The 12,726-nt window shown below is 34.2% G+C and overlaps 1 pseudogene; it reads right to left on the bottom strand.

The window, feature by feature from the left end:
• Window positions 1–1,116: 1,116 nt before the first annotated feature.
• On the bottom strand, window positions 1,117–11,843 carry LOC140959277 (uncharacterized; annotated as a pseudogene).
• Between the last annotated feature and the right edge of the window lie 883 nt (window positions 11,844–12,726).

Below are 12,726 nucleotides of genomic sequence, written 5' to 3'. Positions count from 1 at the left end.
TTGACGCTTTGGGACTTGCTATGAGCGTCGCTCAAATGCGTCAGGATCTCAACCTTCCAACCACGGCAGAACAGGGCAAGTTTGATCCTCTGATGGATATTAATGAAGATCTGGATTCAGCACAGCTTCAAGCCATCCCTACTAAAAAGGATTCTTCATCTATTTCTCCTGGTACAAGCACTAAACCTTCTTCACCAGTATTTTCTGTGCCAGCTCAATCAGGTGATGAAGAAACTACTACGCCTCATTCTGAAGAAATCACGCCTGAAGCATTTCCAAGTGCTGAAACACAGAGTCATCAGATTGCCACCGATATTCTATCCGAGTCTCCTACGATCTCTGCCATGGAAAAGTCTACTCAACTGCCTCCACTTGATCTTTCGGCAGATCAAACTATCTCGGTTGATGAGGCAGAAAAGTTTTTATCTGATTTTGATAAAGATGTGACTTTTCAAGATCAAACAGTCTCTCCACCGGTCTCTCCCACTAACAATGATCCAACAGCTCATTCAAAACAGCTGTTGTCATCTACCAAGGAAGTACAGGAAACCAAGCCGATCATGTCTTCACTGCTTGCCCACTCTCATCCATCTAGTCCTTCAGCAACAAAACCCGAGGAACAAATTGTAACTGGCACCAAAACCTCCGACTCTCCGGGTGATATTGATAAAATCATTGCGAGCTTTACCGCTGAACTCCATGAGCTCGATTACTCAAAATCTGCTGGTAAGATCTCCTCCTCTCAATTGGTTACGTTCACAGACAAGTCTTTATCCGAAGAAAAACAACATGCAGAAGAAGTAGCTCTAGAAGAGAGTCATCAACAACAGATTTTGACTCAGTTGATCACCATGGATAAATCCATTTTGGCTCTCACTCAAAAACAATTTGATCTCAAGGAAGATTTTCGATCACTCAAGACTGCTCTCCGTAATGATATTTCCACCATGGAATCTAGTTTTTCTCTCAAGCAAGAAAAACATAATTCTGCACATCTTGAACTATGCCTTGGTCTATCAGGGCAAATAGCCTGACTTCAAACAAATTTTGAACAACGCCTCGATGCTCAAGGTGCTCAGCTTGCCGAAATCATGGAATTTCTTGTTCATGGTGATGTCAAAAAGGGGGAAAGAGAGCGTCAAAAGGCGATACAAGAAGCAGAAATATCTGTAATGAAGAAATTACATAAATTAAAAGAAATGAGAGATGATGCGAAAAGCAGTGGATCAAACTAAAAGGTTCATAGAAACTTTTCTTGCTAATTTTCAAAATTCATCTGGTTACTATGTTCATTGTAATTTCATTCACATAATGAAATACAATATTTTCGATCATATATATCTTCGTATAGCCATACAGCTAGGTTTCGTCATCACCAAAAAGGGGAAATTGTTGAAAAATTATTATTCCCAAGAATTTTGGTGTATGACGAAAACTAACCAGCTCAAAATCAGCTGCGGTTCGTTTATAAGATATGCATCAGTTCGACCGCTTCAAAGCTCAAAGGAGTTTCAACCGCTTACTTCAAAACTGATAGCAGATTCAACTTGAAACTTAATGTATCTCAGAACCGGATCATCAGAGAGAACTATTTATTGCTCAAAGAAATTCTCTGACAGGCCTAATACATTCAAAGTATTACACCGCCTTGAAGTCAACGCATACTTACATCAGTTCGAAGATTGATCTACATTCAATTATTTTTTCCAGAAAGAGGAAGACCAAGCATAGGCTTAAAGCTCTGTTTCCCAAAACAGTTTCCTTAAAAGGAACTCCTCAAGAAAAACGACTCAGAACAATGCTGTGCAAAAGGAACATTAAATGCGTTTATCAAAGATTATTTAATGCTCAACATATCGACAGCAACACGTATGTACAGAGAATCAAGTTAACGTTGTTATGTCCTTTCCGACCGTTAAGGAAATCATGTATATTAACGGAAGAGTATCTGGCAGAAACTCTCTCTCGATTCTCAGCTGCAATATTACAACTCGCTTTCATATTCAAAAAGATCTGAGAGCGCTCTTAAAAGTTCATATACTCCATCGCTCAATCAGCACGCACAGAAAGGGAAATTTATCTGATCATCTAAGGATCATTTACATGCTACTAAATCAAAACCATTTATTCATATCATTAACCCTTTGGTGATTTGATTAAACTTTGATATCTGGTGAACTAAGTGTTCTTAAATATCCAGAAGTGTAAAGCGATCACTAAGAGTTCCAAAACAGGCAGTGTGATAAGTCCTGATTGGAGCGAGCTGTTGCAAGAAGTTTGTAAAGACAAAGTCTTTTAGTGGAATCCTTCTTAAGGAGGAAGAAGGGGTGACGTAGGAGTATTCAGTCTCCGAACATCCATAACAAACCTGTGTCACTTTATTTTTCGCAATCATTTATCTGTCTAGTCTCTATTCATTGTTTTAGCCTGATATTGTGTTTTAAGTTGCATTGAAGATTGTGAATCGTTTTCCGCACTTAATAGAGGTTCACATTCTCAACCGTTTGAGAAGACGTTTTCAACCGCCTAAAAACGATTGAAATCACACTCGTACACTAGAAAATTTGAAAGAGTTCATTCACCCCCCTCTAAACTCTTTCCCGATCATAACACAAACATATAATGTATGATATTTTTGCAAAATTTGGTAAGATACAAACAACAAACATGGTTTTATTATAAAAATAATATATCTATTTTTTTTAAGAAAAAAGTTTGTTTTCCCCCCAATCAGGATTTGACATTGTCACTAATGTCAAAATAAATATTAATAAAATGTACATAATGAAAGAGATATCACCTAGAATTTTATTGAAGATAACAAACTGAAAAAAACACAAACCAATCCACGACTTTTGAATCAATGATCCAACTTTCTTTTCTTACTGATGGATTGTGACCAATTGATATTTGTTATCTTCGGATCAGGCATATGAATAAAAGCCTCCAAATCATCAATTAATTGGTCGGCAGTCGAAGTAGAGATGAGCATCCTTCGTGACTTTTCTGAAATGAAATTATGTTCCATAGCTTTATCAAGAAATGTCAACAAACAGTCATAATAATTATTGATATTCAACAAGCCCATATGTTTATTATGGATATTAAGTTGTGCCCAAGAAACAGTGTGAAAAATTTCTTCTAATGTACCAAAACCACCTGGTAGTACGATAAAAACATTATAATTTTCAATTATTTTGGTGATTCTTTCATACATAGAAGAAACTTTTAATTCCTCCTCAATCGTAACACCTGTAATATTTCCTTTAGCTAAAGCTGTAGGAATTATTCCCAAAACATGACTACCTCCAAGATGAGCAGATATTGAAACAGATCCCATTAACCCAATATTACCTCCCCCACATACGAAGTGAATTTTTCTCTCAACCAATATCTTTCCAAGATTATTCGCTGCTTCTACAAATATTTCATTTTTTACAGAACTCGACTCACAAAATAAACAAATATTTTCCAATGTTTGTGCAGAGGATCCAGCCATGTTTTTACTTTTTTTTTAGTGTGCAAAAATAGAGAGAAAGTTGAGATACTTTATAGTGGTAATATTTATCTTTACAAAACTATGGGTCACAGCTATAAGCAGAATAAATAGTAAAAACAATAATGACACACATGCATATAGACAGTAGTGTGATTGTGGCTCACAATTTTCCTCTTGTTTTACGTCCATAAACGACTTTAACGCCTTCTATGAGTCGAGGATATGCTTCCCATCCAATTTTCTTATAAATTGTCAAACATGGTCTTTTTTAGTCGGATTCTCAATACTATTACGATGACGTTCATCTTGGAATTATTTTCATAAACGGAGAAGTTCAATATGCACGTGTCCACTAGAATACGTCTCAAAAGTCAACAAGATGTTATCTGAAGACTCTGTACTCAGCTCAGTATTAATGAAACAAATTTTATCTTCTCTGTTATTAGAAACATATCCCAAAGATCTGCATTGTTCGTCACAGGTCCATCTTGCACACTTATGACAAACACCTAATCTTTTGGCCCTTCGTTTTTTCACATAAGTGTTTTTCCTAATCCAGGCATATATCGAATGAGCAATGACTGTGGAACTTCTCCTCTTATTCGGACCTTAGCTTCTATTACAAGACGAATATCTTCTGTAATTTTTTTTTTGGATTAGCAATCTCAATCTTTCACACCTATCTCTAAATTTTTCTTAGAACATTTTTAGAAACATAGGGAAAATATTTACAAAATTTTGAGAGAATTTTATTCATTTTGAAAAGAAAATAAATGATTTTTTTTTTAGTTTTTGTGTCAGCAATTGTGGAAAACTGATTTAACCGACTATGAGAGTCACGTAGTACTGTTATCCGGCATTTAACCGGGAAAATAAAAATATTAAGGAAACCTCAAACAAAAACAAACAAAATTAAATGAAACACAAAAAATCAAGGATCGGAAAGGGAAATAAACTCTTCTTGAAATATTTCATTTTCTAAAAATAGTTTAATTATTTGTCCATTTACTTTAAAAACATCGCCATTTTTTTGATTTATAATGTCCACAGCTCCATAAAAATACACATGTTTTACAACATATGGACATGTCCATCTTGATTGTAATTTTCCTGGGAATATGTGAAGTCGAGAATTATAAAGAAAAACTTTTTTACCAATCTCAAATGATTTTCTAAGAATTGTTCTATCATGAAATGATTTGATTTTTTTATAAATACTTGAATTCTCATACGCGTCATATCTGAGTTCATTAAATTCATTAAGTTGCAATTTGAGTAATTTGTTGGCATCATCTATGCTTGAATTAAAAGTTTTGATCGCCCAATAAGCTTTATGTTCCAATTCCACAGGCAAATGACAATGCTTTCCGTAAACCAACCTATAGGGAGACGTATTCAATGATGTTTCAAAAGCTGTTCAATACGCCCAAATTGCATCATTAAGTCCCTTAAACCAATCTTTTCTATTTGGGTTAACAGTTTTTTCCAAAATTTGTTTTATCTCCCTATTAGCTAATTCAAATTGTCCATTTGTTTAAGGATGATAAGGAGTAGTTACTTTATGAGTAATACCATATTTTTTTCATTAATGAAGCAAATGATTTATTAACAAAGTGAGTTCCCCATCACTTATCATGGCTCGAGGAATTCTAAATCTACTAAAAATATTTTCTTTCAAAAATTTGATGATGATTTTATGATCATTTGTTCTAAATGGAATTGCCTCTATCCATTTGGAAACATAATCAACTGCAACGAAAATATGCAAGTATCCAAACGACGGTAGAAAGGTCCCATAAAATCAATTCCCCAACAATAAATATTTCAATTTCAATGATAGGATTCAAAGGCATCATGTTTCTTTTTGAAATCGCACTCAATTTTTGATAATTTTCACTAATCTTGTAGATTTCATGGGTGTCTTTAAATAAAGTGAGCCAATAAAATCCACACTGCAAGATTTTTGCAACCGTTTTCTTTGAAGAAAAATGTCCTCCGCATGCTTCTGAATGACAAAATTTAATTACATTACTTACCTCATTGCCGGTTATTCAACGTCGAAAAATTTGATCTGGACAATACTTGAACAGATACGGATCATCCCAATAAAAGTTTTTACCTCATTCAAAAATTTTCTTTTATCTTGGGAACTCCATTGCGGTGACATTTTTCCTGTCACAAGAAAACTATGTCAGCAAACCAAGGTGTAGTAGTGACTGAAAATAGATGTTCATCAGGAAAATTATCATCAATTGGTGTCATTTCACGAAATGAACATGTTATTAGTCTCGATAAATGATCAGCTACGACATTCTCGGTACCTTTTTTATCTTTGATTACAATGTCAAATTCTTGGAGCTAAAAAATCCATCGTATCAGTCGTGGCTTTGCATCATGTTCGGTCAATAAATATCTAATAGCAGAATGATCAGTAAACACAATATTCGTTGATCCAATCAAATAAGAACGAATTTATCTAATGCAAATATTACAGTAAGTAGTTATTTTTCAGTTGTGGAATAATTCATTTAAACATTGTTTAAAGTTCGACTTGCATAATATATCACATAAGGCTTACCGTTTCTTATTTGACCCAATACTGCACCGACTGCATAATCACTATCGTCGCACATGATTTCAAATGATAAAGACCAATCAGGAGGTTGAATGATAGGAGCTGATGTTATAAGTCGAATGATTTTATCAAAAGCATTTTGACATTATTGAGTCCACTCAAATGCAGTGTCTTTTGTTAAGAGGTTACAAATAGGTTTAGTGATTAAACTAAAGTCCTTTATAAATCTCCTGTAAAATCCAGCATGTCCCAAAAATGAGCGAAATTCTTTAATGGTTTTTGAAGGGGGTAAATTGACAATAACATCAACTTTTGCTTTATCAACTTCAATTCCATGAGATGACACGACATGTACCAAAACAATCCTAGAAGTAATCATGTAATGACATTTTTCTCAATTTAAAATAAGACATTTTTCCTCACATTTTTTTTAAAATTTTTTCCAAATTTTCAAGACAATTATTAAATGTATTCTCAAAAACAGTTAAATCATCCATGAAAATCTCCAAACAATTTTAAACCATGTCACTAAAAATGCTTATCACACATCTTTGAAATGTTACTGGGGCATTGCATAAACCAAATGGCATCCTTCTGAATACAATCTTCGAGTGAAATGCGAATTTTATAATACCCTGAATATCCATAAAGAAAAAAATAGCAGGGATGACTTGATAATATTTCTAAAATTTGATACAAAATTGGAAATGAAAAATGATCTTTTCTAGTGTCGTCATTTAATTTTCTATAATCAATACACATTCGTCAACTAGATGGGACTCGACTTGTTAACAATTCACATTTTTCATTTTTATCACTGTGATGCCAGATTTTTTGGAACTACTTGTATTAGGCTTACCCACTTACAATCAGGAATAAGGTAGATAATCCCAACATCAAGTAGTTTGAGAACTTTAGTTTTTACAACATCTTTCATGTGTGGATTTAATCTCCTTTGTGGTTGTTGAGATGTTTTAGCATTTTCTTTTAAGTGAATTTGGTGAATGTGAATTAGTGGATTAATGTCTTTGAGATCTTTTAGTGTCCAAACAATTGAATTTTTATGTCTTTTAAGCATATCAACTAATTTATCTTATTGATCACTTGCTGTTTTGGAAGAAATTACCATCAGATAGGTTTCATCTTCTCCAAAAAATGCATAATTCAATTCTTCTAGCAAGGGTTTTAACTCCAATAGGGGTGGTTAATCTTTGTTCTCATATTTTGCCACAAACTCTTTCTCTGATCCTAGTAACGAGTGATACATAATCAAATCATCAAGATCAATTTCAACATTTTCTTTAACAGTATCAATTAAAAAAATATCTAATTGGTTACGAATACTCCATTATTGAATGTTTTCTTCCACAAGAGTTTCAATAAGTGAAACGACCTCTAAATTTTTATTTTTTTAATACTAAAGCATAAATCATAACTCAAAAATACCAAATAAATAAACTTAACAAATGAAATCTCGAGTATACAGAATAAATCCTAAATCATCGGCTAACCAAAACTCCTAAATCGACCTTTAAAAAGATCGACTAACAATAAAGTAAAGAATAAAAATATCTCTAATAAAAATCATTAACATAATTCTTTAAATCATTAATATGTCTAGTTAGTGCGGAAACATAAAGGCCCTCGGGTGTGTATTCGATCCACTCAAGCATCAGAACCTCCCATAAATCATCTAAACCTGCATCATACAAACCCAGTAAGTCTAAAGACTCAGCACGTTCTAAACATGGATAGCAAATAATACATATACATTCACATGTATTAAAATCATATTTTTATTTAAAATATCTTTTGAACATGAATAAACCATTTAAAATCATTTTAGCATAATTAAATCATAAATCGTAAAATTATTTTAAAATAACTTTAAGCATAAATAAATCCTTTAAAAATCATTTTTAAATATCTTTGAGCATAAATAAATCATTTTAAAAAATAGCTTTAATCCTCATCATAAATCATATATCATAAAAATCAATTTTATCATAAGCTTTCAATCATATATCATTTTAGGTGAAGTTTGATCCTTAAAAGTGACTAGCTTTTATCTTTTGGTCGACTGCAGTCTTAGCTCCACATGATCCACGGGGGTGTGCACTAGGCTCCACCGTGGAAAATATGATCGTCGGGGCTCCCTCGGGAGCCTTCTCCCATAAACGGACTCTCTCTGGGCACTTTTCCCACAAATGGGCTCCCTCTGGGACCTTCTCCCGTAAATGGGCTCCCTCTGGGGCCTTTTCCCCTCACGACATCCCCACAAAATCATATATCATATATCATATCTTTTGTCACAGTCAGTTCACATCCCTCAAAATATTTTCCTTCCTTTAAAATTCATAAAATAAGATTGCTTTCCAAAAATAGCATTTTAAACAGTTTAAATTGCAAAGCTTTATCATAAATCATAAATATACATATTATAATTAAAATCATCATTTTAAATCATATAATATCATTTAACAAGCGTTATGATCCTTCGGGACGCTGCCAAGCGTTTTCGTATTTTCCTAATTGTAAAATTACCGTTTTGCCCATGAACATAAAAATTCTCGAATTTATCTTTTTCTCACTTTTAATGACATGGGATTATTATAAATAATTATTCAAGCTTAAATATAATTTCCATAATTTTATGAGGCTTAAAACTAGGTTTTTCAATTAATTCTTTCATTAGCGTTTCGTGCGGCGATTAAATCTCGAATAAATCCCAAACTCATTATTTTGATCCAAAATTTTAAACATAGCATTTTTTTTTTATTCTACCCTTGTGAGCCATGAACCACACCCGCGACCCATGGTTCTAATTTTCCTCCTTTAATTTTCGAAATTGACACATATATGAACCACTCGAGCCATCTCCCAAAATACTCGAGCCACGCCCGAGCCACCTCAAACCAAACCATAGCCAACCTACCTAGGCACCCTCCGGACCAAGCCCAAGCCCCTGAACCTAGCCCTGGCTCGCTCAAACTAACCTAGACAAAAGCATAACCTGCACAAGGTAGACAACTCACGCCTATGGACTCCTAGCGAACCTAGGACACTTCTAGCCGAGCCACCACCGAGCCCACCTGACCCTAACCTTCCCTGGATCAAGCCCAAACTAGCCCAAGCCCTGGATCAGAAAACCAGTATCTGCGCGTTACCTGGCTCTCCCTCACGGTTTCTCATTTTTCCTCGAGCCGCAGCAACCCAGCCACTCCAGCCCCTAGCCCGACCCCTGCCCATCACCCTAAGACCCTACTGGACCATCCTGGCTCGTGCCCAGGCCAGCCGCAAGCCTCTCTTCCAAGATTTTCCTTCTCGCACGCTCAGGAAGAGTCCTCGCTCAAGTGGACTCTTCCCTAGCCACTCCCCTTGAGCCCTATCCATGCTAGGACTCTACTTGACCCTGACCCACATCAAGCCCAGGCCCCAACCCAAGCCCTATCCAAGCCGTGAGCCCCCATGCAAAGTAACGAGCCACCAAGTCTTGTGCAACCAAAAAAAAAACTCACGGTTCTCTTTCTAATTCTTCCCATGGTTTCAGCTTGTTTCCTTCTATCAATTCATCATGTTTTAATCATAAACAATCATATTTTATCATGTATTGGCAGCGTGTCCGTTGGAATCAAAAAAAATTTCAAAACAAGCTTAAAATCGTTAAAACTTTGAAAATACGTAATGTATCGTAAAATAATCGAACACCTAATGTTTTTCACCAATACACAATTAAATCATGCATAATATGATTTTTATGATGTTAAAAGAGTTTAAGAACGTGCCTTTGCTTTTATAACACTCGAATTTTCAATCGTCGGCCAGGAAGGACTAATGGGCGACTAAGAAACACAAGCTTTTCTTCCTCCAATTTTTCAAAATTCTAATGTCTGTATTGCGTGTGAAAAACGGCTAATGACAAGGAAGTATGGTGAAAGGAAACTCTAAAACACTATTTCTGTATTTTAATTAACTTGTACTTGGGCTTAGGTTTGGGCTTGTTTGCTTTGGGGTGATAGGGTCTACTTAATTTAGCTTAATTAGGCCCAATTGCCCTTATTTAATTGTAAAATAATATTCTACAAAAATTCGTTTTCGAAAATATTGCATTTGGTATTTTTAAAAATAATTCATTGGCCCAAAACCAATTTTCCGTACAAAATCGTGCTCGTCTCGTAAAATAACTCCAACAATTTTAGGAAAATTAAATCATTTTTAATCATATTAAGAAGCCTTGCCATTATTTAAATAAAAATACATATTCTTGTCTTGGTCGTCCCCGTTCTCCTTTCCCCTACCTATTATCGAATATTCGGGTAAAATCCTTAATTTCATGAAAACATGTCACATAATCATTTAATCATGCAATCATACATTTAATCGTATAATAAATATCATGCAAACATTTAAAAACAATTAAATAAAACAATTAAGCAATTAAAATAATTTTGCATTCATGTGGTTTACGTAGGTTGGTTTTTCGGACGTTACAATAGGATTTTCATCTTCACTTTTATCTCATTTGTCATGTGGTTGCTTACAAAGATTAAAAACATTAAGCTCCAAGGTCATGTTACCAAATGACAACTTCATTATTCCATTCCTGCAATTTATTAGAGCATTAGAAATTGCTAAAAATGAACGAGCCAAAATTACAGGAATTTCATTACAAGCTTCGATCAGTTGTATATCTAAAACTATGAAATCGACATGATATACAGAGTTATCAACTTGGACCAACACGTCTTCTACCATACCTCTTGGCACTTTAACAGATCTATCGACAAGTAAAAGTGTTACCGAAGTAGGTTTTAACTCGTCTAGATTGAGTTCTTGATAAACTGAATATGGAAGCAAATTCACACTAGCTCTAAGATCAAGCAAGGCTTTTTTAATTTTTCGTTCTCCAATAATACATGAAGTGGTAGAACAATCAAGGTCTTTGTATTTTAAAGTATTATTATTTTGAATGATTTCACTTATTTGTTCGATTAAAAATGCTTTCTTTTTCACATTCAATTTTCTTTTCACAGTGCACAAGTCTTTCAAAAATTTGGCATATGATGGTAGCTGCTTTATTGCATCTAATAAATGAATATTTACTTTTACTTGTTTACAAATATCGTATATATTATAATTCAAATTTGATTTTTTGTATTTTTCAAAGCATGAGGGAATGGTGGTGACACTGTCAGTTGATCCTCCTCTTCGAAAGTTATGGGTTCCACTTCCTTACACTTTGGAGTTGATTTATCATCATCTTCACAAGGTTCAAGAATGGATTTTTCCACAACCTTACCACTGCGAAGGGTACTGACAGATTTTACCTGATCCATCGGTTGGGTTCAAGAAGTTCCAGTTTGTGAATGATGATCCTTGGGATTAGGCTGTGGTTGTGAGGGAAATTTACCTTTTTCATTAACGTTTAAGTGCAGATGCAAATTTAGCAAGAGTAACTTTCAAATCTGTCATGGTTTGAGCAGTTGGAGTATTGATAGACTCTTGCTTTGTAATGAAAGCATTCAATATATCTTCCAAATTCCTTTTAGGTGGAGGAACATAAAGTGCATAATTTTGAAAATTTTGTTGATTTTGGAAATATGGTTGTGAAAATTGTGCAGCTTTATCATCCATCCAACTAAAATTTGGATGATTTCGCTGAGCTGGATTGTAACTTTGAGAAAAGAGTTCAAAATTTGGCCTTCTGAAATTGTTTAAAACATCGGTTTGTTCATGGAGACATTCTTTAAAAGAGGGCAAAGTGGGACAATTTTTGTAGAATGATCACTTGTATCACAGATGTGACACGCAATTTCTTTGACAGATTTTAATTGACCATTCTTTTTCAATTCAAGTGCCTCAACTTTTCTTGCCAAATAGGTAAATCTGGATCGGAGATCATGTTCATCCTTGAGGGTGTACATACTTCCACCAGATGTGGGAGATTGAATCTTGTTTGATTGTTCGATTGTACCTGTTGTGTCCCAATTTTGAGCATTTTCAGCTAATTAATCGAGATACTCAATTGCCTCGTTTGGATATTTATCTTCAAATGTTCTATTATACATAAATTCAACCATTTGCCTATCTTTAGGTGTTAGGCCTTCATAAAATTGAGAAACAACTCTCTAAATTTCAAAACCATGATGTGGACAAAGATTAAGTAATTCTTTATATTTATCACAACACTGATAAAATGGTTCTCCTTGTTTTTGAGTGAAGTGATGATTTACCTTTTGAAAGAATTTGTTCTATAAGATGGAAAAAAATTTCAAAAATTGTTGTTATAATTCATCCCAAATTCGAATAGACCCCGATCTAAGATTTCGTAGCTAAGTTTTAACTTTATCTTTTAAAGAAAAATGAAAAAGCTTAAGTCGAATGATGTTCATACTTTAATTTAGATCATTATATGTGTTACACACTTCTTCAAACTCTCGTAAATGGCTGTATGGATTTTCAGAATCTAAGCCATGAAAGTTGGGTAAAAATTGGATAATACCAGGCTTAAAATTGAAATGAGATGCATCAGGGGGAAAAACTAGACATGAAGGTTCACTAGTACGTGTAGGATTCATGTGATCTCTAAGTGTTCTTCGTCCATTATGATCATGTTGAGATTGAATTTCATCTTCATTTTGTTGGATGTGTT

This window comes from Primulina huaijiensis, chromosome 15, assembly GCF_012295235.1.
Source record: "Primulina huaijiensis isolate GDHJ02 chromosome 15, ASM1229523v2, whole genome shotgun sequence".
NCBI lineage: Eukaryota > Viridiplantae > Streptophyta > Magnoliopsida > Lamiales > Gesneriaceae > Primulina > Primulina huaijiensis.
The sequence above is the reverse complement of the archived record's forward strand: the minus strand, read 5'-3'. Positions and strand labels throughout refer to the sequence as shown.